We start from the raw sequence: 18,799 nt of genomic DNA on the forward strand, positions 1-18,799 counted from the left end.
GGGCCGGAGCGGGAGAAGGGCTTGTGCCCTGGGAAGGGTCCCGTGAGGGAACGAAGGGTCCTGTGAGGCGGCGAGGGCCTGGCCGCGCTCCCCGGGGCTGCGCCTACCGCCATCTCCCTCATGTCCTCCCTGCCCCTTAGGCAGCCAGGGATAGAGAGAACTTTTCGTTAAAATGGTTCTTGCTGTTACAGGGTTGTTGTTTTTATACTGAAAGCGCGGCCTCGGAGGTGCTGGCTGAGGCAGGCAGCGCGGCGTGGCAGGACAGAGCGGAGCGAGCTGGGACAGGCCAAGCGCTGGTGGTGTTGAAGAATAACTGAAGAGATTTTAGAATGGTCTGAGTATTTTGTACAAGACATATTTTGTATAGATCAAATAAGTAAGGCTGGAATCGGAAAGGCACACAGTTGGCATTCATACAGTAAGGACACGCTGGAACAATTAGGCCTTGATGTTTTGAGGAAGCTTTGTGTGCATTGCCAACTTGGCAAGAATACTCAAGGTCCGTCAGAGAGAAAAGAAACATTAAGGATAATTGTACCTCAGAAATGTAGGATGTGACTGATAAACAGAAACGTCCTGCTCCAGAAGGCGCCGAAGGCCGGATGATTGCCAAAGAAGCACGAACCTGCAAGGAGCGTGCGTGCTAATCTGCACAGCAAGCGAGGCTAATCTAAATATAACTGGCCAATAGTAGATGAGATGGTGATTACAAACCAATGAATGTAAATTTAGGTGGGTTTTTACTAATCGTATAACAGAATAAATACATTGTTTTTCTTTGCTGTGGTGTGCTAGCTTTGTGGAGTTACCACCTAGCACCCATCTTTGTGCAAATATGAAATAAATAATGTCTCTCCTGAGAGTGATTATTGGCTCGTTGCACACCGGGAAATAAATCTGCTTTTTGGACAACGCTGGTGTGGGTAATGGCAAGGCCAGGCCGTTGGCTTGGGGTTCCAGGGACTTTGTGGACAGCCTGGTGCCGACCTGTTTCTGCTGGTTGTAGTGTAGCTACAGCCTTGGGTGCGACAGTGTCATGGGAATAAGGTGGAAGAAGTTTGTGTTTCAAGGGGTGAAATATTCCCATAGCTTGAGGTCCAATTTCAACAGGTACATTCTAATAAAAGCAGCTCTTCTGTATACTGGGATCTTGGTTTAATATTGCTATTTCAGGTTAGCTAATACCTCTTTTTTTCTTTCAGGGAAGTAATTCTTTTTATCAAGAAAAGCTTATTCTTCAGTTCTGGGATGCATAGCGTGTTGTCTCTCTCATGTAAGTCACTAAGGTATTTTATCCTCCTAAGCACCTCGTGCTGTATTTGGACTGACTTGACAAGGTCTCAGCTTGGCTGAGATCTTTAGGACAGAGATCTTGTCTTCTCTCATGTTTGATTAAGTGCAGCACATGATGTTAGCAGCTCAAGTGATCTTGTTTCTCTTGAAAGAGAGAACTCTGTGCTGCAACTATACCCTTAATAAAAAGAAGGTTTGGCCACCATAATGAGATAGATCCACAGTGTTGCAGAAGAGTAAATAAGTGCATTGATGCAGTGGAGTGTAAACCACAGTGGAATAAACAGGTCTGCCTACATATTGTTCGAAAGTTTTAAGATTCAGTCATTCACTGCTTTCTGCAGAGAGTGGACTGCTTGGTGCTGGCCCTTTTCATTTTCATCTAGCTTGCTACAAGAAATTAAAGTAATTTACACGTGATAAACATTTCTTTTACATTTTCCATCCATACAAATTATAGTAGTGATCATAGAGGTGTGCAGCTGCAAATGGAAGGGGCAATTACCCATACTGCAGGAATTGGGAGTCGGCTGAATACCAATGAGAATTAGGCTGTCAACACTATGGAGGGAGCAAAATGCAATTAAGGAAGTATATGCCGTTTAGATCAGCCCAATCTGCATTGTGTACTAAACCTCTCCAACCCAGAGATTCACCTTTCATTGATTGCTCTCTGTTGTATTTTCCTTCTCAGGAAAGTAATGTTGCAAACAAGCTAGCAAGCACCCAGGCTGAATAAGATCAGTATCTGGAAGAATCTGAGAGGTAGGTTGACAGTTTTCATGCTTTGGGTTATAAATGATGCTGAAATAGGGTTGGGAGAAACATTACCTTTTCTTTAAAATTCTAATCAAGATACACAGAGAATAACACAGAATAACTAAGAATAACACAGATCCTCACAGTTCCCACTAAAGCTGGCAGCTTGATACTTCATTATTTATCATCGTCCGTATTTTTTGTGGTAACAGTTGACATTAGATTATTACTGACCTGGTTGGTATTTGAATTTATTCCCTAGAGGTTAAAGACTTTGTAGCTTCATGTTCTCAGTCCTTTTTAAAATTCATAATTTTAGAGCATGCAAAATACATTGTTCTATCAAGTTTATTTCTCTGACATTTATTCAGTGAAGAGTGCGAGCCTAATATTAAAGGCTTTTGAAGCCCAGGATACAGATAATTCTTTTCACTGGTCTTCCCTAAAACAGGTCATTTTATCACTGTGGTTCCCCTTGTCGGTGTCTAGTCAATATGTTGAATGGCATAATTATTTGAACCAGTATTTGTTTTTAAAGGATTTGCAGGTGATAATAGATGGCTCAACCCAGTTGTGTCAGAAGGTATTAAGATTTCCGTCTGCTAATGTTATGGAGTTGGTCCTATGTAGAGCAATAAATAATACTGTGCGAGAAGCAGTGACAGGCTTTTACTTCAGCTCGTCTCTTTATCATGTGTTATATTAAACACAATTGTTGAATTCCTTTGTGTGGGTAAATGCTTTTTGATGTCTCCTTCTATTAAAGTTGTAATATCCCTTTTAACCAGAGGGCTGCATAAGAATTCATACTTGCTAGGTATGTTTCTCAAATAATCATAATCTCATTAATGTTGCCAGCAGAACTAATTGGGCTGTCACAACGAAGTTCAGTACCCAGCTGGAGAATTATGGTGTGAGGCCAGTGGAATTAAGCATATTCTGATGGTGGGGAAAGTTAATGTGACTCATTAATGAAACACTCATAAGCATTATTCTATATGAAAAGGCAGATAGTTTGAGGTTGGTTTTTTTAAACCCTGGCAATATGAAGGACAACTGCAAGAACTTGTATGAAATTTCAAAGCATTTGTTGACAGTTCAAGATACAATAAAGGTCAAGATACAATAAAGGTTTTCTTCTTTATCAGCACGGACATTGAAAGTATTACCAAGTAGCACCTAGACACCATAAATCATTGATGAGAGTGTATAGTTTGAAAGTGTTGCAGAGGAAATGCTGTAGGACATGCAGCATCTCAGGAAGTCATTGTGTTGTTTAGGGCCTGCTGTATTTAAAATGGTCATTTCAGTTTCCATTAATTCACATCTCTAATTAGGAAATGGATTGGTCTTTGATTAAAGTTGCTAGAGACTGGTTGGTGTCCATGGCAGATCAGAAGCGCACATACAGATTACATGTTAAAACGTCCACTGAGTTTCAGACAGAAGAAAATGCAGACCTATATTTGTAGGTAGCTGTTATTAATTATGCTTCACTTGGTAGTAGGAAACCACAATAAATGCATTTTCACTAGGCTTCATGGTGGAGAAAAGAGGACTAAATCTTTTGCGAAAAAAAGATAAACTGTCTCTTACAATCTTGTCCATGGTCACAGTAGCATCTCTGCAGGCAGGTGTCCTTTCATCTAGGTCAGACTCGGTAACCACCCTGGGGAGAAATATCCAGTGAAGATCCTGGTTGTGAAGAGCATGACAAGTGTCTTTTTATGCCAAGCTTTTGTACAATGTGTTGCTTCTGTGAGTTGCTGGAGAGCATTGTACGCTTTCCCCAGCATAACCTGAGGAAAAGTTGTCCTTAGGATGAGAAGCAAAACAGAAATTACTACTTGTAATTGTGAAGGAGCCACGGCTGCGTTTCCAAGGTTTGGTATTAGCCTCAATGCATAGGCTAGATTCTAGTTAGCATAGCTATGCTCTACCTTCCTAATTTTGCTTTGCACTTTCAGCTGGATAAATATTCATACTCACTGTGTGTCCTAACGTGGTGGTAAATAGCAAACATCTACCTTCCCATGTTTGGGTGCATTTCAATGCAAACTGTACACATAGATTGCAGATTTCCTTGTGAGTCCTTTCTGCCTACAATAGCAAGAAATTGCAATAACCTTATGGGAAAACATCTGAAAATGCAAGTTCCATTAGCCAGCATTATAAAATATCTATTCATATATGAACATACGTATGTATTTCCATTTATATGGAAGCATCCAAACTCCTCACCAGAGACATAAAGGCCTGTTGGAGAACAGACACAGCTGTGGGAAGTGCTCTATCTGAAGAGCAGAGAGGAGACTGACCAGGCATTTGACAGTAGTTTCTTAGAGAGGAAGTAAAACTTGGAGTGGAGACGAGTTATTAGATCTACTCTTGATTTCTCAAAGTACTTCACCTGGAATTGTCTGTTTGCTGATCCCAAACCTGAGATCGTATGGGATGGGACTGAATCTCTAAATCACGTCTTTCAAAGGCATCATGATCTGTTGTGTCTGAATAGATTCAATGCTGCTTACAACAGCAACTTGAGCGTAAGAAAGTTGCAATGCATGAACTCTTGCTTTCAGAGACACACAGAGGTGTTGGTTTTTAACTTTGTCTGCATCCCTGTATACATGTTTGCATCAGTTCATTTTAATTCTTCCCCATGCAGAGTTATTGTAGGTGCCTTCAAGGAGATGCTTTAAATAGTTGGGTATTCGAAACCAGTGTTTTATCATTGTGCTTCTGAGGAATATTGTGTTCCCCTAGATGGACAGGTTGGGTTTATTTCCTGAACATGACAGTAATTCATGTGAAAGAGGAGAACTCAGAAACCCATAGAGTAAATGTTTGAGATTTCATTTTCTTCTCTCCTTGTATTATTTTTGCTTAATGATTTCCCTGTGGACCATCCTGATGAATTCCCAGTGTGTTGCTGTGGGGAGAGCTTTCAAAGGGAAAGGCAAAGCCATCATACACTTTCAACAGATCGATACTAGACTTACTAATCAGTTTTCTTCGGTAATAGGTTGACTCTTTTGGTAATCTTTCAGAATTTACTTCAAACTGATGAGTTTTGACATTTCAGGAAATGCCTTTATTTAGGAATTGCAGCTTTTCGTATTGACAGTCTGTTTAACCCATCATATATCTATCTGTTGTAAAAACACAGTATTTATTCATTCTTCAGCTGGCTTTTGTGGTACTAGTCATTGTGATATTAAAGTGTCCTACACGTGCTGTAAGTCATATTAGCAAGGCTTTTTCTGTTTTTCTTCTTCTAATTCTTTATTGGTGGAATATTATTTCTACTGGAGGAGGTGGAGTGATTTTGCAGTTTGTCCAGAGGACATTGTTTTCAGATCTTTATAATCTTTTCTGAAGGTGGGCTTATTTCTGAGAAATCTCATGGTCCTGGAAGAAGGAACACCACTGTTACTCTGAGCATTTCCTTACTGGTAAGGAGGTGAGTTGTTTTGGGTGATTGTATTTTTGGAGAAAGAACTTCTCTCTTAATTTTCTGGAACTGTTTGAGAACTTAGAAAATGGACACTAATCTGAAGTTTGGCAATCAGTTTGTGCCACTTACCTATGTGTGTATGTGCATGGAGATGTTTGAGAACTTTAGTATCCTAGTCTAAGACAGACCTTCTCAATAAATACAGCCTCTATAATCTTAAATAGTGGTTTTCATTGTATTGGTTAAGCTATCATATTCTTAACAGTAGCTTACTTGAAACATAGCTGATGTTTCCAGCTCCTGTGGGATAGGTAGCTGGAGGCAATCAGACAAACCACTCGGTGCTTTGTGGAACGTTCCACTAGATTGTGTGTTGAATAATGCAGCTATTAAGTAAATTTATCATTCCCTCCAGTGCGTTTTGGTTATAAAGAAAACACAATCGTAAAATTGTTAACTCTGAAGTCCCATTAATAGAATGGACCTCATATATGTAAATTTTGGAAGGCTTTTTTTTTTGGTCTCCAATTATTACAGGCTGGTAAGAGTTCATATTAGGCATGTAAGCATGCATATGCCTAAAATGTCCTTAAAAACCAATTAAGTATACATATGGGAACACATTTTGCACTGACTCACCATATAATTTTGCAGAATATTCAAAATATTAATTACTCTCAAAAGACATGTAAAATAAGTATTAGTACTGCCACACTATAGGTGGGAAATCAAAGGCATGAAGACTAAATGACTCCTTTAAGGTCAGACAGAATGACAGCCGAGATTCCTGGATTCTAATCACAGCACTTCTTGCTGTGACAAGATGCATCCTCTTATTCATTATTTTTTCCATTATTATCCTTTAATAATGAAAAGTCATCTAATTGGTTATGTTATCATTTGGAGTGAATCACCATATCACAGCATTCTGAAGTATGTACAAGATCAGAACTTTAGAAGTCCTATGCTTTTTTCCCAAGTTTAATAAGCTCACTGATGGATACTTATGAAATAATTATGCACCTTTTGAGTTGCTGAACCACCTACAGAGGGAGAATCTAGACAGTAGGAAGCTGACATTGAGTTTGGCAGGCAGGTTAAATGATGACATGCACAGGGGATTTCCAGTGTCTGTGTATGAAAGAGTATTTTCAGCGTAGAGAGTATCTCACAAATACTGTCAAATGCAGTTAATGTCTCATTACGTGAACTAGAGAGATTTACTCTCTCTCTGTTTTAGAAGCTTGATCATAGGCAGACCATAATCCTTTCCATTTGGTATCATATTGATCTTTGCTGTCAGAGTTTGGGGATGGAGGGCTCTCGATAATGAAAAAAGAAGGGAAAAGCAAAAATAGTGTCTTTGGTTTTGATGCAGTCGTCTGAAGGCTCCATGTCCACTTGGGATTGTGGAAGATCAGAGTCTGATCCCTTTTGACTCCATACATAGGCCTGAGCCAGATTTCCAGATCTGCGTGTTCCCAGCCTTCTTCTCAGTGAGAGTTCCTAGCTGAGACCTAGCTACCACAAGTGCCCGTGAACCTTCTTGAACTGCTGACCTTTCAGGCCGCTTCAATATCAGAAATATACTAAACCGATGGACTTGGCTCAGCCCTTATAGGTACTCTTGAGTAAATCATTCTACCCCATGCCAGTAGACCAAGTCTCCAGCAGAAAATGAACTTGATGATCTGATTCTAATTAGTTTCTTGATTTAATGGCAGTAATTTTACTTGCATGATGGTAGTCATTGCCCCAGCTAGCAGGAATAATAGAATTGTTTTCCTTAAAGGCCCATTTATGATGCATCCTCTGTTGAATCTTAAGCAATAACAAGCAGAAGCCTATAGTTATTTCAAAACTATGGTATTTAGATGGTTAAAAGTGTCAGGCTATCTTGCCTGAGCTTGGTGACTGGGAATTGCCAGTATAAGAAAATGAACACTCTTAAAATACAGTTTGAATTTATTCCATTTTGTTCTAAGATGATCTTCTTTTTCTTTCATTGATGATTTAAACACCTGGAAGTTAAAGTCCTCATAAAATTAGAAACAGACAAACAAAATCTTTAAGGAAATTAAACAGCATGGGATGTGATGTGTTTATACCGGTATAAAACCAGAATGATTCCACAGCAGATAATTAAAAGCAACTGGAACAAATGGACTGATCTCCTTAATAACCTAATGGGAAAAGTGTCATTAAAGTATCATTCTATTTTGGTTACCGCAACTCCATATCCTTTTAAAACTTAAGCTGGAGAGCTATAAAAACTTGTACCCTTAGTTATTTTCCTTTTATATTTCTAAGAATTTGGCTCTCCACAGCTGGGTTAGAATTGGATTAGGTATCTTCACATTGCAGTGCATTTTGAATTGTGGACTTGAGAGCCTGGCAATCTTTGCTTGAAAATCCCATCCTGCTAGCAAATGAATCTCCTGAATCCCTGTAACCGTCTGTTCATTATCAAAATGCTCATGAAGGAAGAGAGTGGGCCTACCTGGCAGGACTGTGGAACAGGTTAGATATATGGAAAGGAAGTCAGGGCGTATCAAGTCTGAATAGGTGTGGTGGAAGAAGTGTTTAACTTGATTTGGTGGAAGGCAGTTTTTTGTCCCCCTGTGATTTGCACAATCCATAGATGGATTCAGCTGGGGAAAGTTATCTACCCAGAAGAACTCAAAGTTTTGGCTAGTCTGTCAGCTCCTTGTCAAGCTTTATTCCCTTCATTAAGAATATATCTACATCCGCCCTTCCTTTGTCCTGTATTAAATGGAATTTTCCATTATTATTTCTTGCATCTATTTACCTTTATAAATTCTTCCAACTAAGGAACGCTTACAGCTATGAGGCTCTGAGCTTTCAAATTCTTCATTCATAGAGCACCTGCTGACTCCTGTGATAGCTCAACTTAAAAGACTGCTAGATTGTTCCTGAATTTTGAAAAGCAATGTACATTTAGATTAGATATTAGGAAAAATTTCTTCACCAAAAGGGTTATCAAGCATTGGAACAGGCTTCCCAGGGAAGTTGTTGAGTCACCAGCCCTGGAGGTGTTTAAAAGACTTGTAGATGTGGTGCTTAGGGACATGGTTTAGCGGTGGATTTGGCAGTGTTAGGTTAACAGTTGGACTTGATGCTCTTGAAGGTATTTTCCAACCTAAACGATTCTATGATTCTATGATTTATAGTCCTTTCTTAGTTATGAATAATAATATAGACTCTGATCCACTGCATACTTATGTATGTGTTAAGCTGTATGCATGTATGTAGTGCCTTGGCAATTGTTTATGAAATAAGGGCTGCGTTGATCCAATATTGTATTTTGTGTGTTTATCATTAAATATTTAAAGCAAAATAATTGTAAAGAATGGATGGAAGATGCATTTTGAATGGAGGTTGTGAAGAAAATATGTAAACTGGGAAAAGTGTTACGCTAGAATGTGCTGCTGGTTTTAATCAAAAAATGAAGTGTACAGATGTATTTCTATTCTATCAGGAATTTGTACTCAAATGTTCTGAAAGATTCACAAATTCTGAACATGTTTAGATCATGTATGGCCATGGATATACATAATTTGTAAGAGTGAAGAGATTTTCTTTTTTCAATGCTCTGTTATAACCAGCTAAAGTGTCTCTAACAATGTATTAGTCTAAAGTGCAGATCAGAAAAACAACAAAGAACAAATCATAGTCAGAGCAGAGACTAAGATATTAAAACCATAATTCAACCACAAAGTTGACAGAGTAAGATGAGACAGTGAAACTGTGGCACCATTAGCATGTAACAGAAGCTGTTATGTGTGTTTAAATGTACTCTGCCTGAATAAAATTGTTTGTCCTTACAGCAGGGTCTTATTATCATTTTGGTCCTTTGCAGTATCAGGGAACATTAAACACAGGAGCAGGCTTGTGTCTAAAAACACAAAATGTCTAGATGAGGTGACCTTGATCTAGGCTGATATAATCCCAGGAGTTATAGGGGCTTTATTAAAAACTTAAAAGCTAGGCTGCTATTTAAACTTTATTCTCTTCTCTCCCCAAATAAATGAAATACTGACAAAATCTCCTTAGCTGGCTGGTGTGATGTGCCAGCTGAAGTTGTATATCACCTGCTGCCTTCCTGGCAGAGCCCACGCTTGCCTACGGATCTGTTGCCTGAGGTACTGATTTAGTCGGCATTGCCCACTGAAGGACAGGCCAAAGCTGTTTTCCACCTGCAGTGGTCATGCATGTGTCCTAATTTTCTAGACAGATCCTTCAGTAATCTCCTACAAATTGCTTCTGCTGCTAGACTGTTTTAAAGAAATCCTTATTTCCAAATTAGAATTGTAAGGACTGAATGGTACCAACCTTGGTACTGTCCATTTTCTGGCTTTCCCTAGCAACTCTTACTGCAGTTCTACGGGCTAGTGAAACACAAATTCAGGTTGTAGATCCTTTCTGGTTTGGTTGCTGGTTCAACTCGTGTTCATAATAGTATTACTTTAAAATCATTGTAATGCAATAATGGTTTGGTTAAAGCAGTTAAAGAAGTTAGAAGTGTGAGTGTAGTACCTACTAGATAGATGCACATGATTAATTCAAGCCGTGAATTGGGAAACCGTTGTAGTGATTGTATGGAAAGACTGTCACTGTTGACCTGATAGCTACAGCAAGAGACAGGCCATCTCAGAATTTTCTTTGAAGAGCAAATTCACATTACAGCAAAGCATCCTACAGGGTTTACTCTACAGAGACACCCACTAACTGGCTTCCTTGCAGGAAATTTTTGCAGAGGAACCACAGTATGACAGTTTTGCTCCCTAAAGGCAATGGATAACAGTGGGATTTAAAGACCCCTGGCAGAAGGTTGCAGGTAGTGAGGGCTTGCATAGCTGCTGCCCACTCAGTACTGGGTTTGATGACAAATGCAGAATTTGCTGGCTCTCTTCAGCGATGCCAACAATTTCCAGCACTAACTCAACCTTACCTTTTTGTGTTAAAATAAGTATTTTCGCCAAGTTACTGTGAATGCTTTCTACTTGGTGTACAGATGGAAAAATTTAAGAACTTAAGATCTTAATTTATTTTCAGTACTGCGATCTTTTCCCAAAAATGACTTGGAAAGTTGGACTAGGGAATCTTTCTTCTTGTTGCAGTTACAGCTGCTACTTCGGAGCACAGTGTCCATGTAAGATACGCTATGTTTTTCTGGTTTCCCCTCTTGATTGGCAGGCTTGGTTAGATGTTTCTGAAGGCACAGCTACTGTTGCTGGCAATTATGATCTTTGCAGCCATGTCTAAAACACTTTCCCTCTAATTCATTTGTGACCTGTGTGATCCAGTATCCCCCCCAGGCCTCTTAACCACTGTTGCAGTAATGTAGTCAGTGTTACTACTACAAAGAAACACATTTTAGTATCTTTCATTTATAAAGGAAAAGACACAGATAGAGTCAGGGCACATAACAAACTAAGTGTTGCTTCTGGACGGAGATTCCAATGGCTTCAGGTGCCTCTTAATTATTCAGTTTGCATATTTATTATTCTGTTGTTTGGTGGACAGGGCGTCTTTGTCTTTGACCAATAATATATTTGTAGTTAGAAGCAGAAGATAATAATATCTGTCCTTGGAATGGTAATTTCGTCTTCATTTGCCACTGATCTCACCTGTGACTTTAAGGTTCTAGATGAAAAAGGAAGAAAATAACTTATTAAGTGATTGTCGTGGAAGAATAGTGAATAATTTTATTGACTGTAAATCTGTAGTTGTATTATTTGTGAGGACTATTTGACTATTATTTGCTCATTTTTATTATAGAGCTTCCATAGATGGGTACCTTACCATTTTTTTTTCTTGGACATCTGTGTTTTCAGGTGCTTGTGTAGATATTAAGAGGCCTGTAGCATATGGGCCTCTATTAATTGCCTACAGGAGTCTGTATTGCACCCTAGCCAAATGACTTAGAACATAAGATAGCAAGGTGGGGATTGGTGTGCATTAGATGGGTGGTGCCAAAACTAACATTACGATGTTGGCTATAGTCTCTCAATGCAGACTGAGCACAGACTAGATCCTTAGAAGTATTACTTTTGAATAGAGAAGGTTGCTAAACTTCAAGCTTAACATTCAAGCAACGTCTTCTACATGAGCGTTTTTGGCAAATTTTGCAAAAGCAGGGGAAGGGATTACCTCTATAGTTTAGAAAGTCCCTGTTTCCTCCATAGACTGTAAAACATGAGCTCCTGTTAGGTTAGAATATTAGTGTTTATGAACAAAACTTAAGGATTACTATCCCAAGTATTTGGGGATTTGAGAGCATCTTTCTGTACTGTGCTGACCATGAAGTTCTCTTAGAACTTCTCAATAACTTGGCTGAAGTTTTCAGCTCCTTCGGATTTTACCTGTATAGCAGGCAGCAGCAGGTAACTTTGATGAAGGGACATAATTCAGAACCTTGCTTAGTTGCAGATAGAGTTCCTCAAGCTCTTTTTCATTTGCTTCTACTTTGTCAAAGTATCTGTCAACTTGGAATAAATTTCCATTTTTATGCTGGCCAATTTCAGATTAGTTTTTTTTTACCCTTTTAGTAATGTTTCTCAGCCCTTAGCAGTCATCTCTTTTCACAGTGAATAAAAGCCACAGCAGTGTTTCTTGCTATTACAACATTGCATGTATCTTAGGCTAACTTTAGGCTCTGGAGAAGAAGAAAAAGAAGTGGGAAAGTTATAGTACCAAAATGTGTAGAGGTAGGTAGTTTGGATTGGATTATTAATATCCTAAAGCAATTTGCCATTTCCTTTTAATACTAATCTGCATTGAACATCAGATAGCACTTACACTTTAAAACGGTGAGTATCAGAGACAGGCCTGTAACAAAATAAAAGTATGATAAAAAATGGAAAATAAAACTGTCAGGAGATACTATAGTTTTAATGTTTGCACTGAAATGAAAATGCCGAACATCAGTGATAAAAGGTAAAGTAAATATTATAACTTCTGTTGACTCAGTCCTATTGTGTTCTGGAAATCTGGATATTGTTTTAAAACAAATTAATCATGATGATACTCCTTTAAACACTGGCAACAACAATCCTCTATCTTATGGGAGAGGTTTGACTTAGGGGTGAAAGGCACCATTCTCACACCAGGGCAGACAAGGATAGTGCATCTGTGTGTGAGCTTTACATGCTGACATTGCTAATAGTCACTTTTAATTATAAAGATAAAAGCTGTTGAGGTAATTTTGGATAGCAAATTTCAAATTTAAATGCACTCAAACAGATTGCCTAGAGAGGTCATGGCGTCTCTGTCCTTGGAATATTCAAAGCCCGATTGGGCCCAGTCCTGAACAACCTGCTCTGGTTGACTCTGCTGTGAGCAGGTCGTTGGACTGCATGATCCCCAGAGATCCTTTCCAACCTCAGTGATGCTGTGCTTCTGTGAAGTGAAAAGTGGAAGACATTACTTAATCACAGAATCACAAAAAAAGTTTGAGGACCTATTCTGTAACCAAACTTGGCCTGCGGTGCTAGAGGACAAGGAGACTTTGAAACACTCTGGGGTCGTGGAGGGTGAATATACTGATCCTGCATGCCAGCAATGCCTGCTGAGCAGGAGCTTGCAGTGTGCAAGGAATAAAGCATATCTTTAATGAATAGAATCATCTCATTCAATGGAATAAAAGGGAATACATCTTTCCTAAATATTTTTTGTAAGGGATCTGAAAATGGCTTGCTTAAAAAAGTATCACACACACAAACACACAGAGCATATGGTCTGAGGGCTCTTGTTTATACCTGACTTCTGCAGACTCCCACATCTGTGGTAGTTTGCACCTAGATATCTGTAGGCAAAATTTTGATCTAGGACAAAAAAAAATTAAAAGTAGAGTATCCAAAACCTAGTGACCTAAGTAATATCAACAGATGGAATCCAGCTGCTGACATGAAATAGCCCCGTGAGAACTGTCATTATAGCATCCCATCAGTGAGTTTGCCCAGTAGCTCCCCCAAAGAAAATGCAAATATTGTATATGGGTATGCTTTGCCTCTTTTATCCCCTCCTCTGCAGACCAGAGGGATGCCAAGTTCTGCTGAGTCAGAGGCCATTGCTAGTCACCATGAACGTGTCAGGGGTGCTTGGTTTTGCCTTTTATTGACAAGGCAAAGAAGGCACTGATGCAGCCGCTTCTTGCTGACAGTACAAATTCAATGATTATTCAGCCTGTATATTGCTGACAGTACAAATTCAATGATTATTCAGCCTGTATATTTTTACTAAGGATGATCAAACTGCCTATTCCTTTACAAAGGAGCTATTTTCTCCTTCCCAAGTTGCTAATGTGGTTGTGGTGCACCAAAATTTGCGTTCATGTTGACTATTAAGTCTCTAGAGGTGAAGAAGAACAACCAACCTCAGAGTGCCTTCATCTTTCTCTTCTTTGCTGCCATTCAGGATCTTTGTTTGCCTGCTCTTTGCACATTAACAAATGCCCAGCCTGCTTGCTTCTTATACAGTTAAGCCTAAGTTGCCAATGTATTATGAAGAGAAAGAACATACGTCGATTATTATCCATAGATGGATACAGGTGTCTTAAGGGCCATCTGTATTCATCATCTGGGATATAATAGTGTCCTATTGGTAAAAAAGTAATTTAAAAAATACCTACTGTCTCTCTTGGCTTTTCTGTTCTAATGGCAAACCAGTGCTATAGCTGACCTGTAGCATATGATGTTTTTAACAGAAGTCATCATAATATTCCGTGGCCAGCCCTTTAACAACTGTTTTTTGCAACCATTTCTGATTTTTAATATGATAAGTTTTGTGTAACAGTCATGGCTTGATGTAGAAGGCCTGGTGGAGGGACTAGGAAATCTAGTGGTATTCTCATTTAGAATTCTGTTTTGCTTTTCCCTAACTGCAGCCAAGAACAGAGCTGATGTTACCTGGTACGAAGAATTGTCCTGGGCTGGCCATTGGTCATGAACACTGTGCAGAGCATTATGTCAGTAAAGTGCTCATTATTCTGATTTGTAATGAGACAGAGGGTCAGGAACTTTGGGTATGCCTGTGCTCCAGTCAGAGGTGTGATCTTGTGTAAAAACACCCAGTAGAGCTTTAAACTGCTTGGGATACTGATTGCAAAGTAGGTGCAGAAGGAAAGAAGTCGTGTCAGGCTATACCAGACTACATGGGCCAGTCTTAGGGCTAAAAAAGGCAACTGACCTAGGTCTTAGGGCCAGAGGGAGCATAAGCAGATTAATGTAGTAGTCCGAGGTCTTGAATAGTAGTACATCCAAAGTAACCTGATATACAGAGCTATGGATTGTGCTAAGGAGATGAAGTGAATTTTCCCAGTTCAAGAAAAGTCGCTAACAGAATATGATTTACAATGCTGCCCACTATGCTCCTCATCCTGTCCTCTGCTGACAGGACATCTCTCCATCATTTATAATATCTCTCTGTGTACATGAGAAACTCCATGTTTGAGGGTGTTTGAAAGCCAGAATCAGTTCTGATCTGTCTTTTTCAGCATGCTAAAGTAAAACTGCAGATCTAAACAACCCCATATTTTGTCATATCCAAATTTTAATGCTGAGACTTGAATCTATGAGTATTTATTCACTGTAACATATTAACAATTGTTTAATTGTAAGTATCCCTTCTACTGTTGATGCATTCCCAGTATGAAGGAAACCAAGGGCATCAGAGCGTGCTTCTGAAGCCTTAAGCATAGTGCTTCTCAACCAAGAGCATTAAAGTTTGTTACATAAAAAGCTATCGTTGTGCCTTCTCTCCATGCTTCATCTCTGCCTGTCTGTAGATGGATGTTCAAAAGAGTTGGTGGGTAATTGTACTCAATCAAGTATGCATTTAAGATTTCAATTGCTTCTTTTAGCTAAAGCCCCCTCATTCTGTACTTCACAGTCACTGAAAAACAAGAGAGAACTGAAGATGTAAAAGTCAGTCCTTGAAAATGTGCTTTGCAGTCCTAGTTAACTATCTTACTGTCCAAGTCTTCATAATCCTTTCAAATTGCAGAAGAAATGAGTGTAATTTATCAAAAAGATAACAAAGCATTAGGCATGGAGCTGGCCATTGACCTGTGTGTACTGCAATGTCAACATCCAACAGCAAAAGAAAAGTGGTTGGGATAAAGGTTAAATATCATAGAATCATAGAATCATTTTGGTTGGAAAAGACCTTCAAGATCATCGAGTCCAACCATTAACCATGCCCCAGGTGCCCTGGGTGAAGTAATCCAATTTACATTAAACCATTTAGGTTTAGTCCAAGCCACATTACCTCACATTTGGGTAGGCTCACACAGACAATGCCTATAGCCCAGCTGAAAGGTGGCAACTTGCTAAACTACAGTAACTTGGTGGTGTTGCTGAGCCTGCTGTGATTTGGACCAAGCCTCTCATCACAGATGTTGAGACCTCGCTTAAAATACTCTGAGTGTTGAGACCCTGCCACTGATTACGCAGGCAAACTGTGCAGCAGACGAGCATCATATGGAGCATCACATGTTAGATGCTTAATTGTATCCTGCCTGGAGCAGCAACACTGAGCAATGACACTGTTCGGTGACATGAAGTGGGGAAAGCAGTACCCCTGTGTCTTCTGCCCTAACAGCCCCTTTCCCTTCCCACCCACCTTTCCATATGTCATAGGTCTTTGTGTTTGTCATGTACTCTGAATCAAACTTCTCCCTAAACCACCAAGTTACCCTCTTCTGGCCGAAGTTGCCACTGGCAACAGTGGCCTATACAAGCTGATTGCAATGAATGATATTTGCTGGAGTTCTTCCAAAGAAACTTTGTCTTGACAGAATAAATTGAAGCACAAGCAATGCTGTTAGCCATGTGAAACTGAGTCTGCCTCTGTTTTTTTATGGATGTATCATAATGCTGTGAGGGTTCTGTTCAGCCATGTGAAAATGTTCAGCAAGATCAGCTTCAACATTTGTTTTCTCCCTCTGATTCATTAAAGAAGAAAACCTACCCTGGCTCACTCAGATGGCTGATGCTGTTTGGATGATGACAGTGTGCAGGCATAAGATGCTCCAGAGCATTATTATCATGATGACATATGGGGGATTGTGTTAGTGTTAGGGATTATTTTTATTTATTTACCAGTACCACATAAAAATGTGAGAGTATTTATTGTATTAGTTGTGCTTGCCACAAACAAAGAATTCTACGCTCATTGTGATAAACCTGAAGCAATCTTTTTAAATAACGGACAGGCCCTGCATTTAGGAGAGAGAGAATCCATTGTAAGCTTTTTAATTATTCAGGCATTGAAGAGAGACAAAAAAAGGTTGCTATTCGTTATGGCAGTTAGGTTTTAGAGCACGTAGTTTCTTTCTTTGTTTGGGATTTTTCATCCTAATGATATAAGCTTCCGTTTCAAGCAAAATTTCTTTCTGGCCCAACATATCCCCTTGGGAGATTTCAGCCCCTTGGCTGGCCGATAATGTGATTGCAGATGTTTGCTTTTTTAAACAGAATACTAAGGTGGCTGAATGTGATATTGAGATTTAGCAATTGTTATTAGGACTTGTGTTCCTGCAGGTCTGGGATGGGAATTTTAGTTTAATCACTGCAAGTTAGAGTTACAAGGTTCAGATAAAATAACAAGTATTTGCAATTATGTGGCTGGAGCCTCCTGAGAGATCTAAAATTCACCTCAGACTATTATTCGGTAAACATGCTTTCCAGTTCTTAACTTGCCTTGCAGGATCCTTCTCTAAAGGAACTCGGGTGCTTTAACAGTGCTTTGCTGGTCCCAAGAGAGCTGATGATTTATACAGATGTGAGGGGGGATCTGTGCAACCTTTCCAGGCCCAGCTCACCAGTGTAGGTTTCAGGAATAATCCAATCTATGGGATGAAATTTTTCCAGACAAGCTTCCTCACTTTTTCCTCCTTTCCTCACCCACATAATGGTTGGAACAGGACTTCTAATGTACAGAGGTGGCAAGATCGGGTTCTGCGTATCATGGCCTTGTCATTATGCTGCAAGTGACATACTAGCAGTTGCTCTTGTGATGTCTGAACAAGTTCATATTCCATTGTGGAGACAGCCAAGAAATGAAGAGCTGCTCAAAGTCTTCACTATGAAAAATTCTAAGGAGCTGTTACTGAGGGATTTAAAATTCTTTTACTTTGAAATGTTAATAAATTAAACTGCCTGACAGTATTACTGGATGGTGACGTGCCCATTTGCCTGAGTGGGGAGTAGATGCAGAAGAAAATAGCTTGCCCAGAGTCACTTAGATAGTAGTAGACAGAAATAGAAACTAGATTGTCAAACTTCATTTTGGCATTTGCTCCTGCTGCACTATGTGAATAAAGAACATGTGATTTATGTATGATGAGGAGGGAGATCTGTCAAATTAGATTGCCTGAAAAGTGATTTAATTTAGAGCACTCTTTGAACAGAAGCAGTTCATTATTTGGTGGTAAAGAGTTAGTGTACAAATGCTGTGTGTACACACACAAGGATGTGATACTCAGGCTACTAGGTAATGTGTGGGAGCCCACAGCTGTGGTATTCCCTACTTCCCTTCCTCTCCAGAGCTGTCCCTGCTCAGCATGTCATTCTGCTCATAGCAGAGCTTGCTACTGCTGGGCCATCTTCTTTTTTCATGGAAGCTGTGGTAGATTTTTCCTGTTTTCATTTGCGTTCACTGTAATATGGCTGAGAGCACTGATTGGTTTTGTCTCTTTCCTTTTGGTATATGGAAGGCTGCTCTAACTTAAATTAGATTACACCTGAGCAGAATTATAAATGTTTAAAAAGCACTCAAGAGAATGACTGCCCCCAAATCTGGAATTAACGCCAAAGAGATCAAGAATGTAAGCAACACCCTCACCCTCAATAAAATTCAAGGCCATTTTCTTTGCATAACAGCAGTGAAAGTTATAACCACTCCCTGCTGACCAGTGGAAAAAGGGATAGATCTATAGCTACATTTCCTATGTCTGGGAAGGAGCGATAGGCACCATGTGTTCTTCAGGTTGGAAGCTCTTTAGGTTGGGAGCTCTATAATTCTATTAGCATTTTAGATGAGCTCTGGAGCTTTTACAGATTTGCATTCCTGCATGCACACACTTGCACATAAATGCTAAAATATCTTCTATTTTCAGCACCAGAGAGCTAACCTCCGGTAAGCAAAGCACTAGGGAACAGAGACACCACTTAGAATAGATTAAATTCCAGCCACAGAGAAACATCATTTGGATTTTTCTTGCAGGAGACACTATGCTCTGTTTCTTCAAACCCCAGAGTATGAATA

At 39.5% G+C, this 18,799-nt stretch overlaps 1 long non-coding RNA gene across 1 annotated transcript; it reads left to right on the forward strand.

The window, feature by feature from the left end:
• Positions 1-1,027: 1,027 nt before the first annotated feature.
• LOC128153768 (uncharacterized) lies at positions 1,028-2,056 on the forward strand. Its single transcript, XR_008239098.1, has 3 exons — positions 1,028-1,110; positions 1,203-1,273; positions 1,988-2,056. It is a non-coding gene; the product is annotated as an uncharacterized LOC128153768 (long non-coding RNA).
• The last annotated feature ends 16,743 nt before the right edge of the window (positions 2,057-18,799 follow it).

The sequence above is a fragment of the Harpia harpyja genome, chromosome 18 (genome assembly GCF_026419915.1).
Source record: "Harpia harpyja isolate bHarHar1 chromosome 18, bHarHar1 primary haplotype, whole genome shotgun sequence".
NCBI lineage: Eukaryota > Metazoa > Chordata > Aves > Accipitriformes > Accipitridae > Harpia > Harpia harpyja.